The sequence below is a fragment of the Alexandromys fortis genome, unplaced genomic scaffold (assembly GCF_014885135.2).
Source record: "Alexandromys fortis isolate MF-2015 unplaced genomic scaffold, M_Fortis_MF-2015_v1.1 scaffold_46, whole genome shotgun sequence".
Taxonomy (NCBI): Eukaryota; Metazoa; Chordata; class Mammalia; order Rodentia; family Cricetidae; genus Alexandromys; species Alexandromys fortis.
This window is the reverse complement of record NW_026067919.1, coordinates 10,867,966-10,889,618: the sequence shown is the minus strand read 5'-3', so window position 1 is coordinate 10,889,618 and position 21,653 is coordinate 10,867,966. Positions and strand designations below refer to the sequence as shown.

Below are 21,653 nucleotides of genomic sequence, written 5' to 3'. Positions count from 1 at the left end.
ATGATGTTATTTTTTGTACTCTCATCTTTGATCTTTGATCATTTATACAGGTCTGCCAAAATAAAAATTTCCTATTTTCTACTGGAATTTTTGATTCATCCTCCAGGATCATTCTGTCATCCAGAGCATCATGGTTTTTTTTTACAAGCACTGGGTTTTCTAATTTTCCTGGGGAGGCATGTCCTCCACGGTGACTTGAATGACTGGACCTGGCTGATATGATGTCATTATGCTGATAGCACCACTTTAAGATAAGTTTGGGGTTACGAACTGTTTAAGGTGATTCCAATTTGGTTAGCTGAGATGGTGGACCTTCTTTTAACGTTCTGGCCAGAACTTCAAATAAGAACTTTCAAAAAACTTTATCCATTACCCAGAGACTATCTGCAATTGTACCAAACAGTAATCTTGAAACTTAACCATTATTTTAGCTTTTACAGAATCACATAGAAATAACATCACCCCATGACTCTTTAGGATACGATAACTAATGAAACATTTAGCATGTTTCTTGTTTGATGTTGTTCATGCTGGTTTTAATTCAAATTTTTAGTATATTTTTGCCTTTTCTCTGGACAACACTTAATATTTTTTCTGATTGTATAGTTTTGTATTTAGCTTAGAACTCTCTTATTCAGACAAAAGTGGAAACTCCTTCAGCCAATAGCCTTTAAGATATCAGCCCATTTTGGCCATGGTTTCATGTACCATAAAGTGTGGATGAAAAGTATGTGCAGCCCCTTTTTCTGCTGGATTCGGTTCCAGTTCCTAGCATATACGGAGGACTGTTGATCGTGACCCTTACTGTGGGTTTATCCCCAAATAAATAAACCTTTGTTATAGTGCACTCTGGGATATTGTGGAACTCTCCGATACAGCTACAAAAACAAATTAAAGAAGCTCTTTATAACTGGTCTGCCTGCCACAAAGGCAGCGCCTTCCAGAACACTGTAAGAGAGGGCCACACTGAACATAACACTGAGCTAAGAGACAGAGAAGACAAAGGTAACTGGAATCTGTAGGTTGATGTACAGGGTAGAGGAAAGACACCAAAGTTCTGCAGTAGTAATGCTCCTAAGGCTTTGGCTGAAAACTTATTTATTCTACACATGCACAGGACAAAACTTCCAAGTATGAAGCAAAAGGCAAACGCCTGGGAGCTACATAGTACTGGCTAGCCTGGGACTCACACTGTAGACCAGGCTGGTCTTAAACTAACGAGATCCACCTGCCTCTGCCTCTGAATGTTGGAATTAAAGGCGTGCATTCCCATACCTGGCAACGTCAAGGGTTTTGAAAGCTGCTGTGTTATCTGATAGCAGCAAAATCCTTGGACCAATCTCTTATGGAATTGATAGAAATTTCCCGAAATTTTAATTTTCACTTGAGAGTCAATTTTGTCATTGTCTGTGAATACTGTATTTGCTTTCCTTTGAAGTCATAGACTCACTTTATCCATTATCAAGAAAATATCTTCTCTGTGCCTTTCAAGTCATGACAGTTTGTCTGTAACTCTAGCACTTAGAGAGAAGTAGGAGGATCCTGAGTTCTGTGCAATCTGAGGTACTTAAGTGCGCACACACATGCACCTTATTTAGGCACACATAGTTTGTGTGTCAGTGATTCTTATAAAAATAAGAGTTCCATGAAAAAGTGGCTCACAAACGCTTTTCTGGAGTGGCTATGTACTTTTGCAGATACTGGGGCAAAGCGCTTATATACACTTCCCATATCACAGCACGGATAATTTGTAAATTTTATATTACACAAGAATTTAACAACTTAATTGTAATGTGGAATCTGAGATCATATATCTTCATAGTCTATATTAAAATCCAGTGATCTGTGCTGTATTTTAGGTGAGTCTTGCCTATGTTTTGAGTTCGAAACTGCATGGATTGATCATTTGGAAAATACTGTTTCAAAAAGGGCTCCATAAATGTTGCCATAGTTTGCTATATAGTGAGACAAGGTTTGAAAATAAAAACAAAAAAAACAAAACGCAAAATCTTTTCAAAAGCAGCGTGTCATGAGGGGAGTTAACCAGCAGGATCTAGTAACTTCAAGCAGACAGATACGGCAAAAACAAGCCAGGAAAGGGATGTAGGAATGACATGTTAACTTATCAAAGAATAAGAATTTTAAATTCTGTTCCAAAATTTAGGACTGTGAGTAAAATATGCTTTTTCTGTTAAAATAACAACCCTCCAATTCTAGTAGGAAATATATAAAAATACCATTATTACACAGACAATTTTCTTATGAAGTTTTAGTCTCATTTAACATTATTATCACTGCTTTAAAATTCATACTCTAGATTTAACATAATTTTTTAAACCCCCAATCTTTTGAAAGAAATGTCATTATTCGTGAAAATGACAGCAAAGGACATTAATTCAAAGAAATACACAAGAAGCTCTAAATACTTCCAATTAAGATCTCAAAACTTTTGCTTAAATACACGGGTCTTACAATATCATACCCAAGGCACTCTGGTAACAGGAGTAACACCTATAACACAGTAATATACAGGAGGGAAGGAAGAACATGATACAGAGCCACAGGTCTCACTGTGCAGCAGATATAATGTTGTTACTTGATTTTATTTTACCTTAATTTCCCCTTCTATAAAATTAAGAAGCAGAAACAAGAGTACTTACAAAAAGACTGCTAGGAAGAGCATATGAACAACTATTTGTGAGGTGTCTTTATGTACTTGCTTTTTTAAATATTAAGCTAAAATTCAAATGTTTTTAAAAGTGGAAAATTATAGTAGATACAGAAATGTAAGATTAGCTAACCCAGAATATTACAAAGTGAATTATTAAACTTTTTAAACTTTTTAAAAAGGTGTACTGTCTGGTACTCAACTGTCTCTTCCATCTAGTATAAATAGCTGCTAAACTACAAATCACTAACTAACCTGAACTGAGCAGGAAAATGCTGTTTTTGAAATGAAAATCTCAGTCACTCTTGAACAAACTGTTCAAATCCCATGTAGCAAACCAGTTCAAAGTTTAAAGAAAGAAACTGACAATCATGTAAAATTAAATCTGAAGATAACTTCCTAAAGAGAGTTTTAGGTTAAGGCAGGATAAATACAAGTCTGCCAGCGAACAAGGAACATTCTTACCTAGTTAAAGTGATAAAGAAGCCACCTTGAGAAATTCCCATTGAAGAAACATGGAACCCTTGGTACATAAAAATTAATAATACCACCTAAAGTAAGTACCACAAGAAAAACAGGATAGAAATAGATGGAATTGCAATCAGAGAAATACATGAAATCAACAAAAAAATAAAAGCTGGCTACCTGAAAACGTAAGTAAAACAGATATATCTTTAGGCAGAACTTAAAAAGAAAAGAGAAGGGGCTGGAGAGATGGCTCAGAGGTTAAGAGCATTGCCTGCTCTTCCAAAGGTCCTGAGTTCAATTCCCAGCAACCACATGGTGGCTCACAACCATCTGTAATGAGGTCTGGTGCCCTCTTCTGGCTTTCAGGCATACACGCAGGCAGAATATTGTGTATGTAATAAATAAATATTTGAAAAAAAAAAAAAGAGACGGTCAGGAGAAAAAACGAAGAGGGGAAGTAGGAGGGTGAAGAAGGAAGCTTGCAGTATAGGCCTGTAACGGCAGCAACTAAGGAGACAGAGGCAGGAAGATCACTTCAAGGCCTGCAAGAGCTGCAGAGTAGATTTAAAGTCAGCTGATTCACTTAGGGAGATTTGGTCTCAACATTTAAAAACAAAGCGTGGGATACAGACTGCTTGCCTGGCATGTGCAAGGTCCTGGGTCGGATTTCCAGCACCAGTGAGGAAAGGTGAAAAAGCAGAGACAAGGGAAGGGAGGGGAACAGTAAACAGAATACTAATACAAAAATGAGAGAGGGATCATTACTGTCTCAAACGACACTGAAAGTATGAAGGGGCAGGCGTGATGGCACACATATGTACCCAACATTCAGGATGCTAAGGCAGGAGAATAATGAGTTTGAGGCCAGAGTGGGCTATGAAGTTAAGTTATAAGACAGCCAACAGCCTGGATTACTAGCAAGACCCTGTCTTTTTTTTTTTTTTTTAAGAATGACAAAAGAATACTATGAACTACTGCAAACCCACACAATGGTGGCTTGAAATGAAATGAACCATTTCTGTGAAGGAAACAATCAACCAAAGATCTTACAAACATAACCTAAACAGAGCATATACACAAAAGAAAAAGAACCAGTCACCTGAAGAGAGCTCCATCTATTAAGGAAACTGAACCAGTACTTACTCACCTTCTTAAGCAGAAAGTACAAGGCCCCAGTGATTTTACTAGTGAATTCTGGCAAACACTTAAGAAGTATTTTTCTCTCATTTTATTTATTTTATGCATATAAGTATTTGCAAGTATGTAGTTATACCACATGCATGCCTAGTACCATGGAGGTCAGCAGATGGTGTTAGATCCCAGAGAACCTAAGATAACAGAAGACCGAGCTACCATGTGGGTGCTGGGAACAAAACCCAGGTCCTCTGTAAGTGGTTTATGTTCTAATTACCCACTGACTCATCCCTCCAGTCCTTTAATTCTTTATAATCTAAAAAAGGTAGAAGGCCTACTTCCTAACCCTCTCTAAAGAAAAGCATTATCCTAACACCAAAGCCAGACAAAGATATAAGGAAATCTACAGACCAATACCTCAAATAAACACAAATGGAAAAATCCTCAACAAAACAGATGAATTTCAATAAAGCACAAAAACAATTACTCATTCAGACCAGGTGGGATTTATCCCATATGTACAAAGCTGGTCCTAAAATCTACTGAGGACTTCATATCAACAGGTAGAAAAATCATGTGAATCCAGCAATGGCTGCATAAAAGGCACTAGAAAAAAAAAATCTAACAACTTCATGATAAAACTATCAGAACCTAGGAGGCAGAATATCTTTAAAATATAACTCCCTGATTCTAAGTCAGGCTTATGTAAGTCACCTCTTCCAAACACCACAGGATAGAAGGGTGAGGGGTAACTTTACAGTAGAAAAACTCTCACAAGCACACCTCAGCCAAGAAGAGCCAGGTCAACAGCAAGAGCTGCAAACTATATAGTGTGTAGCCTTGACATAATGCAATGAAAATGATACTGTACCTCTGAATTGCCTTCCCAGAACTTTAGAACCATGGTCTAAATACAAAAACAAACAAACAAAAAAACAGGTTTTTGAGAACATGAGAGTCTGAGTTCAACCCCAGCACCCACAGAAAAGCCAGGTGTGTGTGGCAGCCCATGCCTGTAATCCAGTGTCAAGGAAGAGATAAGATTCCTGGGGCTTCTTGGCTAAGTCTCATTAGCTAGGTTCATTAAGAGACTGCCTCAAAAAATAAGATGGAAGAGTTCCCGCAGGAAGATGCCAGACATTGCTCTCTGGCCTCTACCATGGACATGCACAAACCCAAAGCACAAACACAAACACACACACACACGAAAACTTCAAAACCCAATAAAATGACTTCTACAAAACACTTCAACACTACTCCACAAAACTATCAAGCTCACCAAAAAGAAGCATCTGAGAAATTCAGAGCTAAGAAACAAGGAGAATGGTAAATATGTGTTACTTCTAAAAACCAAGGAAAGCTGAGTATATTATGGACTTTAAAGTTTATAATAATGCATTACTAGCACTCATAATGTTCCAGAAAATGCACTATACTAATAAAATATGCCAAAAGGAGAACCTGCATGTGAGGAATATGAGCTCCAATTTCCTGTAAAAATAAACTTAAAAAAAAACTATATTAATAATTATAAAGTAATAAAAAATGAAATTCTTAGGCTGGGAGGCAGCTTAGTTGGTAAATTGCTTGCTCACAAGCATGAGAGCCTAAGTTAGATGCCCAGAACCTACATAAAAAAGTCAGGTGTGGTGCTGTACATATATGTAATTGCAGCATAGGCTGGTGGGGGGGGGGTGGCCGGTATCAGTTCAGTGAGGAATACCTAAGGCTGACCTCTCTGACCTTCATGGGCAGGCATGTAAACACACACACACACACACACAAACACACGCACACCTCTGTGCTAGGAGGAGGAAGAGGAAGAAGTTAATGGACACTTCTGACAATATAAGCCAATTTTCAGAATAAAGAGTTGGTACATTAAAGAGACATTAGAATTTGGCTTCTTTGTCAAGAAGAACTTTAGAGTTCAATTTTAGCTTATAAGGATTTTAAAGAATATTTTTTGGGGTAACAAGGTCTTGCTATGCATCTCAAAGCCCAAATGCTGAAATTTCAAGTGTGCATTGTTGCACGAGACTCAGTAAAGTCTTTGAACGGAATTGAAAGCTGGCTAACAGACTCAAGACTGTTAGAAAAAGAGCACTGCACAGCAAGATCAAATGAAATAACTGATTCAACCAAAGCTAATCAATGAATGCTAAAAATAGCAGGCAAATGCCAGTGGGAAACAAGATACAGGGAACCACAATGTCATGAGGACAGTTCTGATCTTTATAATACCTCTGCTGAAAACCTCCTTACTTTAGAATGATGACCTGAAGACTTGTCTTACACATGAATATAATGGACAAAGTAGCATCAAAGCTGAAAACCCTAAATACAATGTAATCTGTAAATCCAAACTTCTGTTTTTAGAAGCAGTCTGTAAAGATACAAATTAATCATAAAGAAACAACCAACTAAATCCAAAGTTTGGGAATCATCTACTAGACAACTGGCCTGGTATATTCAAAGATCCAGCATCACAGAAGGAAAAACAGAGGTAAAGACAACTGTAGTGGGTTGACAGTATGAGCTCTGGCTGGAGACACCAAGCTATGGTGGAACAGGACTCTGATCATGGCCCACCTCTCCAGAATCAACACGAACTACCACGGGAAAATACCTTTTCAATAAGGAGCTCCATAACACCTGGATGTAGCAAACTGACCTTAGGAGGAACAAACCAACCAGATCAGGTGGCACATTCAAGAGAGTCAAGTACCAGGATAGTCAAAGCTTCACAGTAAGACTATTTAAGATTAAAAAAAAAAAAAAAAAGCCATTGGGGGGTGGGAGGACAAAATGTTAGCTACTATCCAAGTGGCAGTATAGGTAAGGTGTTTCTGTAAGCTTCTCTCAGCTTGCTTATAAATTTAAGTATTCTAAAATAATTGGGAGTCATTTAAGGGGATCAGTTAAGAAGGCACCCAAAATAAAAGAACCAACCTACCAAATAGTGGTAGCAGAGCCTATGGACAAGTGCAACAAAGAAACACTTTTCTAAGCAACTTAGAAAAGCTCTTAGGAACTTTGAGAGAAGAGACCATAAGGAAAGACAACCAGTTTAAGAAAAACCTTCATCTTCCAAAGGCTTCTTCATCAAAGACTATTGAGAAAACCATCGAAAACAAAACAGAACATTTCAGTAACTCATTTCTCAAAAAAAAAAAAAAAGAGATGAGGAACAAGAGAAAAGCTACTTTTCCTCTTCAAATACTGCAGTCAAGGGTGATGGTAAATTTATGATTCTGAAATTCAGAAGTATGGGAACAGACTAAAAACAAACAAACGAGCTCACGAAGACCTAAAACGATACATGTATTAAGATAGTAGTAATACACAGCTGGAGAGATGGCTCAGAGGTTAAGAGCATTGCCTGCTCTTCCAAAGGTCCTGAGTTCAATTCCCAGCAACCACATGGTGACTCATAACCATCTATATTGAGATCTGGTGCCTTCTTCAGGCAGAATATTGTATACATAAATAAATCTAGTAATACACAATAAATCAAATTGTCAAAACACTTGTATCTAACAGGGCACTACAGAATTACATTCTCTCTGCAATCCTTTACCCTACTAAAAGATATGCTGTGGACATGGAAGTGACAAGGCACAGTTATAAATTCAGCTACTGTGGAGTATTTGTTTAAGATGTGTTACACTTGTTTATGTTGTGGAATATTTGTTTAATGATGCAAAGATGTGTTGCATTCTTTTATGTTGCATTTGTTTAAAACTCTGTGAAGCTGTGTTTCTTTGCCTGTCTAAAACACCTGATTGGTCTAATAAAGATCTGAATGGCCGATAGCTAGGCAGGAGAGAGAGAGATAGGTAGGGCTGCCATGCAGAGAGAATAAACAGGAGGAAAAATCTAGGCTCCAGGAAAAGAGAGAGGAGCGAAAAAAGGAGGAGTGGAGGATGCCAGTGGCTAGCCAGCCAGCCTTGAAGTAAGAAGGAAAGCATGATAAATAGAATACAGAGAGGTAAAAAGTCAGAATTAAAGGGAAAGGGGATAATTTCAGTCAGAAAATCTGGCTAGAAATAGTCAAGCTAAGGCTGGGAATTCATAAGTAAGAACAAGTCTCAATGTATTTATTTGGGAGCTGGGTAGTGGTCCCCTAAAGAGTTAAAAACAAAACCCAACAGCACTCAGTCCCACTGCTGACTCTCCCATTTACTAAGTCGGAGATCATTCAAGGGTTTCTCTGTAGAAATCTTTAAAGATTCACTCAGTGTGGTTTCTCAGTGCCTCCTTCACAAAGAATAGGATTCTACAGCCTTTAACAGCTTGCCTACCAATTGTGCCGGGTGCTCTTAAATGTGACCGCCTTGTCTCACTACATTTATCTCTCACGAACACTGCAAAATTAGTTTTCTATGCCACCTTTCTCTTTTAAAATTTCTTATCTTCTTTTCAAATAAGTGGTAATACACAGGAACCAATACTCTAAACTCTGCCCTTGAGGAAGAACTAAAACTTGCATACACTACGATGTCCAATAAATTTTACTATGTCATCAGACTAGCAAATCACTTTCCTCACAACCATGAACTAGGTAAGTCATATTAACTGTCTCACTAGGAGAAATTAGAAAAACTGGACACACTAAAAAAAAAAAAACTCCCAGGAAAACCTGGGAAGGTGGGAAACACACACACTGAAAACAAAAATTGAAGCCATTTGAGCACCTTCACTGTGAAAAACCAAGATCTAGTAACGTAAGGAAATTTGGCATCTGGACTACTGTCTTCCAGGTTATCTGCCAGTTCCTATAATGTGGTTAAGATGAACTCTCAACGGATCAACAATGTCAGAGAGGATTAAATAATGCAGTCAAGAGGCCCACATAGCACAGAGCTCACCCATGTTTTTCTGACATGTTTATTTTTGTCAAGTTCACTTTTCTAAGTATAACAACTTCCCATAAACACTTCACTCCTTTTCCTTCTCACATTATATAGATCTTAATTTCTAAACTGACTGTATACTTCTGATGGCAGACCAAGCTACATTAAATAAATTATCTCTAGGTGCTATGCAATCTATATTGTGAACACACAGGAAACAATGAAGCTCATGACTAAGCCTGTGCTCACCATCAAAGGCTGCTACTATCCCCATTTAACATATGGCAAAAAAAAAAAACCCAAGAAATTTTTAAACAAAAAATTAGAAAAAGAAACTAGGGCTGGAAAGATGGCACAGAGGTTACAATCACTTGTTGCTCTTCCAGAGAATTTATTTGGTTCTCAGCATCTATATGGTGGCTCACAACTGTAGATAACTCCAGTTCCAGGGGACACAATGCCCTCTTTTGTCAATGTAGGTATGTGGTGCACAGGCTTACATGCAGGAAAAAAACACACACATAATAAATAAATAAATCAGAAAAAAAGTTTAAAATACTATTAAAACACCCAAAAAGACTTAAGTAGCAAATGTTTTCTAAAGCATTATTCTGTTGGCAAGTCTTTCATAAATACAAAAAAACAAATCTTCATGACAAACTGAATGTATGTAATTGAAGTCAATCTTATCTGGGTATGGGTGGTGAAAATGTTAACCAGTGTGAAAACTCTCTCAGTATTGGACCTGTTCTCTATCATGACCTGTAGGTTTCGGAAACGTATACAATACATAGGCAAACACACAATGTGTACGTAAGTGTTTTCCCAATAAAATAAAAAGATGACCCCCAATAGAAATGGCAACAGGATTGACAGAGAAGGGGTAGAGATGACACCTGGCACGTTAATTATAAAGCTCACACAAGCTAGAGAAATGGCTTAGTGGTTAAAAGTGTGTTCTATTCTTGCAGGGATCCCACATTCGGTAGCTCACCCATCTGTAATGCCAGCTCTACAGGTTCTCCCACACTCTTTTGACCTTATGTGCATGTGCATACACACACACACACCCTCCACCATGCACAAACCCAATCCCCCTACATATATACACATAATTTAAAATAAAGATAAAACCTTTTTAAAAGTTCACATACACAAACAGGCCAGAAGCCAGGAAAAGCAAAATATCTAAGAAAATTAACAAAAGGGCATTAGCCCCAACAGAAAGCACACTATAAAGTACAGCAATTAAAACAGAACGACTTGGTTTCCAAATGCACAGAGAAGTCAAGGGAATAGTAATTGCCCAAGCACATGTGGAAATTCAGTAAATAATAAAAGTGGCAGTTTAAATCAGTAGGACAAAAAATTATTTATTAGATAATGCTGAAGCACCAGAATGATTATCTGGTTTAAAAAATATGGCTTGACACATGTGTAAAATCATACCCAGGAAAGGCAGACAGCAATTTTGGAAAATCTATTTCCAATAACCAGCCTGGAGCTATTTCCCTAGAGGAAAAAAAAATCTGCAAATCTAAGAAAATGAGCAACAAATGGAGGATAAGGTCAGTTCACAAGATAGTAAATACAAACAGTACTTCCATGCTGCTTAATCTCACGCCTAAGGGCAATGAAGAAGCAGTTACCTTTACCCAGTGCTGTTCTACTGGACAACTTTAGTGACAAACATCAAAACTACAAATGAACAACACTCTGAGCCACCAGTTTCACCTCTACGAGTATATCCTATACATTTCTACATAATGTGATGTGTACACAACATAATCAATCTATTTGGTCAAAAACAGCCTAACTGCACATCAAAAAATGAGCAAGTTAATTAAATAGTACTCCTTCTGTTTTTAAAGATAGGGTCTCAATATGTAGTCCTAGAACTCACTATGTAGATCAGTCTGACTTAGAACTCACAGAGATACAAGATGCTCCTGGAGCATTTGGATCAAATTATGTGCCAACACACCTGGGCAAATGGTACACCTTCATGATGAAATTAAGCACTTGGGTGTTTGTGTTCACCCCCAAATACATGTATTAAAGTCATAGCCTCCAAAGTGACAGTGTTTGGAGATGATCATTGGGAAGTAACAATGTTAGATGATCTCATAAGGGTAAATTAATGTCCTTAGAAGAGGAAGAGAAACAAAGTGCTCTGTAGCCACGTGAAAATGCAGGGAGAAGGAAGAGGAAACTCACCAAGGGAATCAACTGATCAGTGTGAGAAATGTATTCTGTTGCTTAACCTATCCTGTGTATGGTATTTTATAACAGGAGGCTAAACAGCCTAGACCAATGGAGTACCACAAAGCTACTTTAAAAAATGTTATTTACATAGTGATATACTCTATAAGCTCTATTAAAGGGGAAAAACCAAGGAGAACAGCAAATCTGCACCACTTAGATACAAAGGGACAGTGGATACTCAGCATAATCCCTTCCTGGAAAGAGTAAAATCCAGGGAAATAAAAGCAAAAGGTTTCTTAAAATACTGTAGCAAAATGACAAGAACTGGCAAGAGACTTTGTAATCTTTACTTGTGCCATTTAGTATAGTATCTATGCTTATCAGTGTTTTTGATTGCATGCAGGTTATGTTCAACCTGTGACCCAGGAGCTTGCCTGCATGTAGCTGAGGCTAGCTAAGAATGTGGCTCAACACCAAATACTAAGCTTTCTTAAAACATTGAGTTGCTGCTGCTGTTTCATTTTGGAGGATAACTCCAATGACCAGTTCTCAAATATGAGCCCTATAGGTGACAAGGTGCTGGGTATTGTCACTGTCAAAAGGTCACTAATCATTACCAACACCTATCAGGATCTGCACAAAGTGGTAGACACACTATCATTTTTCTTTAATTCACCTTACTTCTTAATTCTTAATTCTGAAACAGAGATCCAGGGTTTTGGACAAGAGAGATCTACATTTACTTATATATAAATCACCTTTCAAAGGATCTACAGGAATAGTTTCCAAGTGGAGAAACAGGGTAGCTGGCAAAGTGAGAAGCTTAACTGTGTGTCACATTAAGTCTTTGAAATGCTGATTAAAGTTGGTGTGCTACTCTGTCAAAATATAAATGAAATGTAAACAAATTCTCAGTGTAACAAAGCCAGACTGTTTTGGGTTTTATTGTGGTTGGAGAGAGCCTTTCTCTAGTCTTTGCAGTAGTAGCTTTCCCCTCCTCTATCTTACCTTCAGTTGATTCAAATAACTTCAGTGTATAAGGGACCCACCCTCTCAAGAGTCAGGGAATAGGAAGTTCCTACCTCACTAACAGCTCTCAAGAAATGCTAAATCCTTAATGGTTTTCCAAACAAGGCCGGTGTGTAGGGCTGGCCTTAGAAATATGGTGGCTGGCAAGCTGGGTCCTCTGAGCATGACAAAGCTTCTCAATCCTGGAGTGTTGTGGGATTTTGATCCATTTAGCCAATCGCTTTTGGGTATTACAAATCCTAGGGCATGATCTTATTTATTTAGATTTATTTATTATGTATACAACATTCTGCCAGGTGATACTATGGGACCAAGTCGTTCTGCCTCAACCCCTCACTTTCCATGTCTGTAAAGTGGGCCTGACAACAACAGCGGGAGGCAGAAGCAGGCAGATCTCTGTGAGTTCGAGGCCAGCCTGGTCTACAAGAGCTAGTTCCAGGACAGGCTCCAAAGCTACAGAGAAACCCTGTCTCGAGAAAAAAAAATGCATTCCTGTCTAATTTGTATGTTGATACAAATTCAAAATTATACTTTTCATATTGTGTATGTTCCTATTTCTGCTTGCAATATTTTTGTATACTGTTACAAATATGAATTTATTTTTGTCAAACTGTATGCATGTTTCTACTTCTGCTTAAGATATTTTGTATACTGATACAAATTAAGAATATTTTTGTCATATAGCACTATACATTTCTACTTCTGATTAAGCTATTTTTGCATATTGTCACAATTTCAAGTCACTGTCCTCATGCTGTACATCTGTTTAAAGGTTGTTTATTTTTATAATATGTAGTTTTAGTCTTTAAGCTATATAGGTTATTAAGAACTATAGGTTTATAGTTTGTCGTACTTATAATAAGTTAGTTAGGCTTTCTAGATGCACAAAGAATAATTCCATACAGCTAGGTGATCTTCAAACACCTACAGAATATGACATCTACTGTAGTAATAGGAGCGGCGGGGCTGTGTCCCCGGCACCCCGGCCGCCTGGCTAGCTTATGCCCCGAAATAACAACACACAAACTGTATTCTTTTAAACATTGCTTGGCCCATTTCTATCTAGCCTCTTCTAGGCTAATTCTCACATATTAATTTAGCCCATTTCTAATCATCTGTGTAGCACCGCTAGGTGCGCTTACTGGGAAGATTCTAGCCTACGTCCATCCTGGGTCAGAGCTTCATCGCGTGTGTCTGCCCGGGAGAGAGGAGTATGGCGTCTCTGAGCTCACTTCCTCTTCCTCCCAGCATTCTGTTCTGTTTACTCCTCCCACCTATGTTTTAACCTATCAGGGCCAAGCAGTTTCTTTATTGCTTAACCAATGAAATCAACAGATTAATATGACACTCCCACATCAATCTACATGTTTTAATAACTGAGAATTCTGTTGACATGAGACACAACTACTCCTGGCAGCACTGATCTACTCCCGAGAGAATTATTGGCACCAAAGACACCCCTAAGGAGCTTGTTTTCTTCTTGGCAAAACTGCCTATTGGGCAAAGAACTGCCCTTGCCTCGACGACTGACAGTAAGCATGTCCAATCTGAATCAAACAGGATATAAGGAAAAGTGACTGCTGAACCTTGTCAAGACAGAGCAGGACAGCCTTTCAAATTTCCCTGCTTCTGAAAATGGTCTGTCAGATACTCTAGGCCTATAGCCAAAGTTGGTTGCCCCAACATTGCAGAGAGACTGGGGTGACTGTTCAGGCAGCCAGCTGTTTGTCATTTCTTGTATCTTTGGGAAGTTGTTCACTTGCACTTCCTACTTACTCAGGTAATATTATTTTCCTTTTCAGGTCTCTGATAGGGTTAAAAACTAGACAGTCACAGTTACAATCCTCTCATATTTTATAGGGCATATTAAGCACAAGACTTAGACTCTTCAGGACAGTTATTGGAATAATCTGTTATTTACCAATTACTTATGGCCTAGATATTTAAAATGTTTCTTACTTGATGTTGTTCTTGTTGGTTGTAATTTCATCTTTACTTATATTACCTTTTCTTTGTTCTAGACAACACTTGATAGTTATTCTTATTGCATACAGTTTTATGTTAGGATTAGAACCTTCTTATTTAAAAAATGGGGAGGGGGAGTTGTGGGATTTTTATCTCTTTAGCCAATGGTTTTTGGGAATTATGAATCCTAGTGCATAGTCTTGTGTGTGGATATGACAACTTACAAGCTTAGGGAGAGGGTTGCGCCATTCCCTTGCTCCCACACTCTCTTGGGTGGTAGAAACAGAGCAGGTGACCTGCTCTTCAACCCTGAACAGAACGAATGGATGAAGGGAGTTCTAAACCGTTCTGTGTCAGTGAGTACCCCTATTTTATACCTACATAAATTCTTGAGAACCCTTAACAACAGACTCTTGTGGCTTCTCTTAACACTGAAGAAAGGCTTATTTTTTAAAAGTGGTCCAAGCACAGATCAAGCCTTGCTCTCAGACCCTCAATACAAGTTGGAGGACTCTAGGAAGAGCAGCATGTTCTCTCCCATAAACTTATTTCAATACTCTTCTTGAAACAAATTCAGCGAGGTTTGCTTTTTTTTTGATACATTTTCAACTATAACCAAACATTAGGAAAGATACTTTGCCTTCTATACTTTATTACATGAGCATATTTTTTAAGGGTGGGCTAAGTAATGTTAAGGTTGGGATATTTCCAAATGTCTCAATTCCTAATGAAATGGCTAACAATATTGCTTCAGAGTGTTAGGACATGCATGCTTGTCCTTATTCCCTATGAAGTGATATTCATTCCCCCATTCAGAAGGGAGACCGACTTTAATGCAGTACATGTCAGGCTCTCAAATCATTTACTACCTAAAGTGGATTAGAATGGGTTCAATAAATCTGGCTTGTGTAACATCAGTGTCTTTATAGTTGTTACCCTTAAAAAGGAACAAGAAATCTGATAAACCATTTACTATGTTCCCAGAGACTATACAGAAAACTAGAAAGTTCAATGAACTACTGTAAGTACCAGGCCTCTGATAAATTCAAACTTCTCAAGACAAAGGTCTCCCTAAGATTAGACATAAAGATGAGACAGCATTTCATGTTCCTCAAATGTGTTACATGATTAGAATTATTCTCAGTTCCTAGATTCCGACTTCACTGATATTTGCCAAAATAAATCTGAGAAAGCATAGGGAATACTCTATTGCGGAAAATGGCTTTAAAAAAAAAAAAAAGAGGCAACATGGCATTGTACTAGAGATTATTATTTGTTTTTGGAATGCTTACAAATTTTAAGACAGAGAGGATTACTGGTCCAAATGTTAACACACAAAAGAAATCCCAGTAAATTCAGATTAGTTGAGATTTTCAAACTTTAACAAATCCACTAGAGATGTAGACAGAAACAACCGGTATATTTGGAGAATCTGAATACACATTCTGCAACAAAATTATTTTATATTTACTTCATATTTTGCACTCATTCAAAGTTTAAAAAAAAGTCAAACTCCAAAATTTTCTGAGTGTTTTATCTACCACCCAAGAACCAAAGTAGTCTCATGTACCATATAATTTAAACCTCAGGAGCCTGTAAGATGTGTGATACTTCTTTGATCTAGTGGTTAATAAAGCAGGCTCAGATATGCTCTATGACCTGAACTAGCTATGCCACAGAATTAGTTACCTTTGGAATATGGATTGGAACTCAGAGATGGCCCTAGAGTTATGCTGGCCATTATCTAAGTTTTGATTCCTAAACTTTTTAAAGAATTGGCAAATTTTAATGATATTTGAAAATCTCTAAATCATAACAGGAGACACAGATATCTGCTCTATTTGTTATATAACTCACAACATGTAGAAAAGACACAAATTTTCTCAAAGCTCTCACACACACAAATTCTAAAACTAAATTTCAGTGAAATTTGGCTGTTTAGAGACTTGCAGCAGGCTTTGGTAGTGGGAGGCTTTTCACACATCCTTTACAGGAGCATAAATTCACTGTATAACCATGGCATAAGTCCTGTCTTTGAACCATAAGTTTCTTGGGGTTAAGGAACTCTCCATTTTCACATTTTACACAGTCTTTGAGAGTATTTTATCAAAAAGCATGGTGCTGTGAAACAAACAGAATTTCCATTCAAAAAATCAAAAAACTATTCTATGAGTCCAATACTAGAGACAAATTATCAAGTTTCTGATTCTTACTTTTCTTACCAGGAGTCTTCCTCACTCAAGAAGGACTCCGATGAAGAACCTGCAGCAGGTGCTATACTGCTGATGATTGATCCTGGACTGCTTTATTCCCATCTACTGCTCTGAAGGACAGGACGACTCATTTCAGTACTCCTGTCACCGTTTTAGCAAATTCCGAATTCTGACTTTTCCTAAAAGGAGAGCTGCATTGGGGTAAGAATGCACAGCTCCTGGTGTTAGGTAGTGACTGTGCCTGCGGCTAAGTATCACAGTTCAAACAGGCAAGTGATTCATGTGTAAAGCTCCAGGGTTGTGACTTCCTTGCCCTACATGAATCAGGAAGGCTACTATCCATACGACTGACTTCATCAGTCTTCTAGAGAACTGGGACCTTAATGTCAGACATTATACTTCTACACTTGCAGCAAAGCATCTCAAGTATGGAGATGACTCAAACTTGTCAACTGACAGGCAAAACAAAGCAGCAAGAAGCTGGTGCCTATTCAGCAACCCCTTAATTACCACTAGGATGATTTATGGCTAATTATTAACAACAAATTACTGTTTCACTGGCCATCCAGTATCTTCCATAATATCATTCATGGAACAAATAATTAATTGTACAAAAATAATGGTATTCATTTTGGTACGATTTATTCTTTAACTTGGGTAGCCCAGGCTGGCCTCAAACTCCTCTTGCCTTGGCCTCCCAATCCTGGGATCACAGGCATGTACTACCCACACATGCTCAATTTACTCTTACACTAATTTCCATCCCAAGTAATTTCTTTCAGTATTCAAAGGAGCATGAAGTACACAATGTCTTAATAAGCCATGACAGTTAAAGGGTACCATTTTCAAACTCATAAAGGGAACATATTTATTAACAGAATCTATACTCTCTTCCTTTCAAACACCAGACTACCTTTTTTTTTTGGGGGGGGGGCACAATGAAATGATGCTCCAGGGTGGAAAGAAATAGTAGTGATCGGTGCATAGCAAGTAGACTAAAAGACCACTAAAAAATACTCTATAAGGGCCACTATGTGAATTAAATCTCAAGAAAGCTGTTTAAGTAACAATTTAGAAAACAACCTAACTGAATCTATGCAGAGTCTGTCTGTGAGCCACTCAAATGATTTCTTTATTCAGGTGCCCCCCCCTGGAACCCCATATACTTAACTAAGTAAAGAAATAAAAGTTTGGTGCCTAGAGACCTATATCTCATAGTAATAATATCATTTTCTTATTTTATTATTCCTATTTTACAGTAAATAGGTTCACCGGAACTGCTTTCATATTGGAAAGAAGTATTTTTTAAATAGTGGAAATGTGCCAAAACTTGGATAAATTCATAGTATTTTGAGTTTTAAACCCATATGCTCTGTAAGTCCAAGTTAAAACCTTTCTAAGTAAGCAACTCTAAAACATTAACCAATTCTAAATAGAAATAAACTATTTGTAAAATACATATGGGTGTTGTACTTTTCTACCTTAAAAGAAATGATAAAAAAAAACTTGCGAATTATTTCAAATTCACAAGTTATCTGTAATAGTTACAAAAGGGTAAATATGGCTCAGTGGGTAAAAATATATTCCCTGAAAGCCTGGGAACCGGGGTTCAATGTCTAGAATCCATATAAAGGTGTAATAGGAAAATCAACCTCACAAAATTGTTCTCTGGCTTCCATATGCACACAGGATCATATGTACCCCCGCCAATCATGCCCCTTAACAGTAATTTTTTTTAAGGGAGATAAATGAAATCGTGTTAGATTCCTAATGAAACACCTCTGTTACATCTGGGTGTATTCATACATATGGTTGGAGAAATCCCTTATCTAAAATACTGGAAGTGGACAACATGCCAACTTTGATGACAAAGTACCAAGTAAATGCCCCTTATCTACAAGGGACTGAAAGTGTTTCAGAGTCTGGAGCAGCTCTGACTTTGGGTGCTAGGGGTGCTCAACTTTTACACATGTACATACAGACACATGCCCCACAATCTTCTACTCTATTAACTATATACCAAAAAAATAAAAAAAAAAATCAGGGTGTTTTTATAACAGCAAATGGCCTAAAAGTGAAGCATAAACAGTAACTCCAAACCCTCTGTTGTCTTGACAGCTAGTGCCCTTTATTAATTTATGATCCAGCCACCCGAGAGTGACACTTTGGAAACTTCAGGAAGAATTTAAAGCTTAACTTTCAATTTTCTCTATAAGTCTTTTAATCAACCTAACGTGCATGACTTCCACGCTAGCTGCTGGAGAAATGATGCAAGACAGGCCTCTAAGTACCATTCTGATTGCTTGCTTTCGGCAGGCACAGCAGTAAACACGCTCATGCAGAGTATCTGACCTCCCAGGTCCAAAAGCCTCAACAGAATTGAGGTCATCATTACCAACAAGAAAATTGGGGTGGCGGTGATAAAATTTAAGACTACAGATGGTATATTTAAGCAAACCTAGCTCTTCTTCCTAACATAACATCACCTTCTGAAGTTCCAGTAAAATGAGCCAAATACCTTACTTAACATATATCCCTTACATAACTGTCTCATTGAAAGGCACATCTAGTCTATTCCAATGTACCCTATTCGTAAGGGTCTTTCTCTTGGCCTTCACATCCTCTCCATCTGGATACAGTACTACGAGTTGCCAAATGAATGAATGAAATAAACAGATGTCCTAACTGACCAAAAGGTACTTGGCGGATGCTGATCTCAAAACACAATAGGCTGACAGACCAGAATTCTACTGAAAAGACCACTTAATTTCAGAAGTAAAAATGGCAACTACTGGACACCGTGCAGTCAACATGTTATTAAATTCCCGGCGGCATGGGGAAGTTTCGGGAATGAAAACGCAAGGGGTTCCCTATGGTACTTTAAAATGGACTTGGCTCTACCGTGTCTGGACTGGGAGCCCAGGCGCAAGACAAAGAGACAGCGGTGGGGGAAAGTCAAAAGGTCAGCGCCAGGCGCCCCTCTGAAGGCGCGGCCCGCAGGCCGGCGCGCTCGAGGCCATCCGGCCCTCCGTGGCGTCGCGGCACTCACGTCCGCACAAAGAAACCGCCCACAGTCAAAACACGCTCCCCGTGGGTGCGGGAGACGTCTGTGCAGGCGCGTCGGCCCGATCTCCGCAGGAGCACCTCCGAACTTGCCGCCCGCTGGCTCCATTCTCCCCCCACGCGACGTGGAAGCGGGCCGGAGTGGAGGAGCCAGGTCGCGCGGAGCGGACCACGCCCCCCGCTGCCCCCGCCGCCCGCGCTATTGTTCCCGCGCCGCCCCCGCCCCGCGCGCGTTCCCGGGAGGGGGTCACGGCCCGGGGAAGGCGGCGGCCGCCCGTGCCCCGGCGCCCACCCGCGCACTCACCCGGCAGTGCAGCCAACGGCGATCGGGAAGCCCGTAGCGGTGAGCGGCGCCGTCCCGCGGTGGCCGCGGCCGCTACTTAGCCCTGCTCGCGGCTCCGCGTTCCGGCCGCGACGTCCGGCCTCGGCCGCTCGCTGACTAACAGAGACGCGGGTCGTCAACGCGCACGCCCGCCCACGTCATCGCGCAGGGCCCCGCCCCCGCGCCTGCGAGCGGCCTGGGGGGCGGGGCGGCCTCGGGGGCCCGGATTACGAAGGCGTGGCTCAGCGACTGGGGGCGTGGCTACACTGGGGGGCGGGCGGCACTCGCGGAGGTCGCCTGAGGGCGGGGCCGCGGGGAGTGGGGAGGTAAGGCCGCGTGTGAGGGGCGTGGCCGGGAACAGCAGGGGGCGGGTCTGCGCCGGCACGTGGCGGCGCGTGGCGGCGAAACACAGGTCACAGCCCAAAGCTTTCTGGGCTGCTTGCTGGTGGAGGGCTGTTAGTGTTTGAAGGTAAGGCAGGCGTGCCAGCACTCACTTGAGCCACGTAGAATCCTGCTTTGACTGACACTCTTCTAAGGTTTACCACCAACCAAGTAAATGTTCTCCAGCTCCCTGGAAAAAGTTCCTTCCTCTTCACCCTAAAACCCTCCTGCTCCAGGTTCTTTTGCATTACCTAATGTGTCTCCAAGGCCTCCCGGCCTCTGCGAATATTAGCGATGGACTGATTTACTGAGCAGCCTAACCGTATGACAATGGATGGGAAGGCATTTAAATTACTATCATTCATGCAGTAGAATATATTAGCCCCTTAAAGACCATGTGCTCAAAGGCATTCTTACCAAGTCGGGAAAATAACATCATTAAGAGAAAAAAGCAAGAAGCACGTACATGGTAGCTCATGCCTTTAATCCCAGCACTCGGGAGGCAGAGACAGGTGGATCTCTGTGAGTTCGAGGCCAGCCTGGTCTACAGAGCTAGTTCCAGGAGGACAGGCTCCAAAGCTAAAAAGAAACCCTGTCTCAAAAAACAAACAAAAGAAAGAAACACATACACATAGAATGATTTTATGTATATATAAAATACATTACATGCACAATATATACAAAGAAAAACATGGAAAGGAATATGCCAGCTGTTTTGACAGTGGGGACAGTCTCTTACACCTGTGTGGTATCCCATGATTTCCAAAATAAATAAATATTTATTGGATAAAGTCAGAGAGATTATGTTCTCATTACACGTTGAGATGCTGTTTCCAGTGATGCAGGCATGAAGCAAATGTGAGCATTCATTCATTCATTCGTTCATTCGTTCTCTCCATATTTCATCTCTCTCAGCAATTCTTTTTTATTATTTATTTATTTATTTATTTATTTATTTATATATTTTTATTTTATGTGCTCTGGTGTTTTGCCTACATGTATGTCTGTGTGAGGGTGTCAGAACTCCTGGAGCTGGAGTTACAGACGGTCGTGAGCTGCCATAGAGGTGCTGGGAATTGAACCTGGGTCCTCTGGAAGCAGTCAGTGCTCTTAACTGCTGAGCCCTCTCTCCAGTCTCCTTAGCAATTCTTTATTTCCATTCTTCCTTTTTTTCTCCAGTGGGTATTTTATAACTTGCCCATTCTCTTAAAGGCAGTGTTCTAGCACTACCAATAAATAGATCTTACAGAGAAATCCTGTGGTATGAAAATAATAACTATATACAAAAATAAAAGAATCAACATTATGATACAAATTATAAGGTTATATCAGACTATGAAAGGAACCAA

At 39.5% G+C, this 21,653-nt stretch overlaps 1 protein-coding gene across 4 annotated transcripts in view; it reads right to left on the bottom strand.

The window, feature by feature from the left end:
• The window catches only part of Mapk8 (mitogen-activated protein kinase 8), a 60,038-nt gene extending 39,969 nt beyond the window's left edge, over positions 1 to 20,069 (bottom strand). For 3 of the 4 annotated variants that reach the window (XM_050140649.1, XM_050140647.1, XM_050140651.1), the window contains exon 1: positions 19,906 to 20,064. The gene's annotated coding sequence lies outside the window, so the exon portion shown is untranslated. Of the gene's footprint in view, positions 1 to 19,905 lie in introns of all 4 variants that reach the window. The other variant, XM_050140650.1, reaches the window with a different exon arrangement.
• Between the last annotated feature and the right edge of the window lie 1,584 nt (positions 20,070 to 21,653).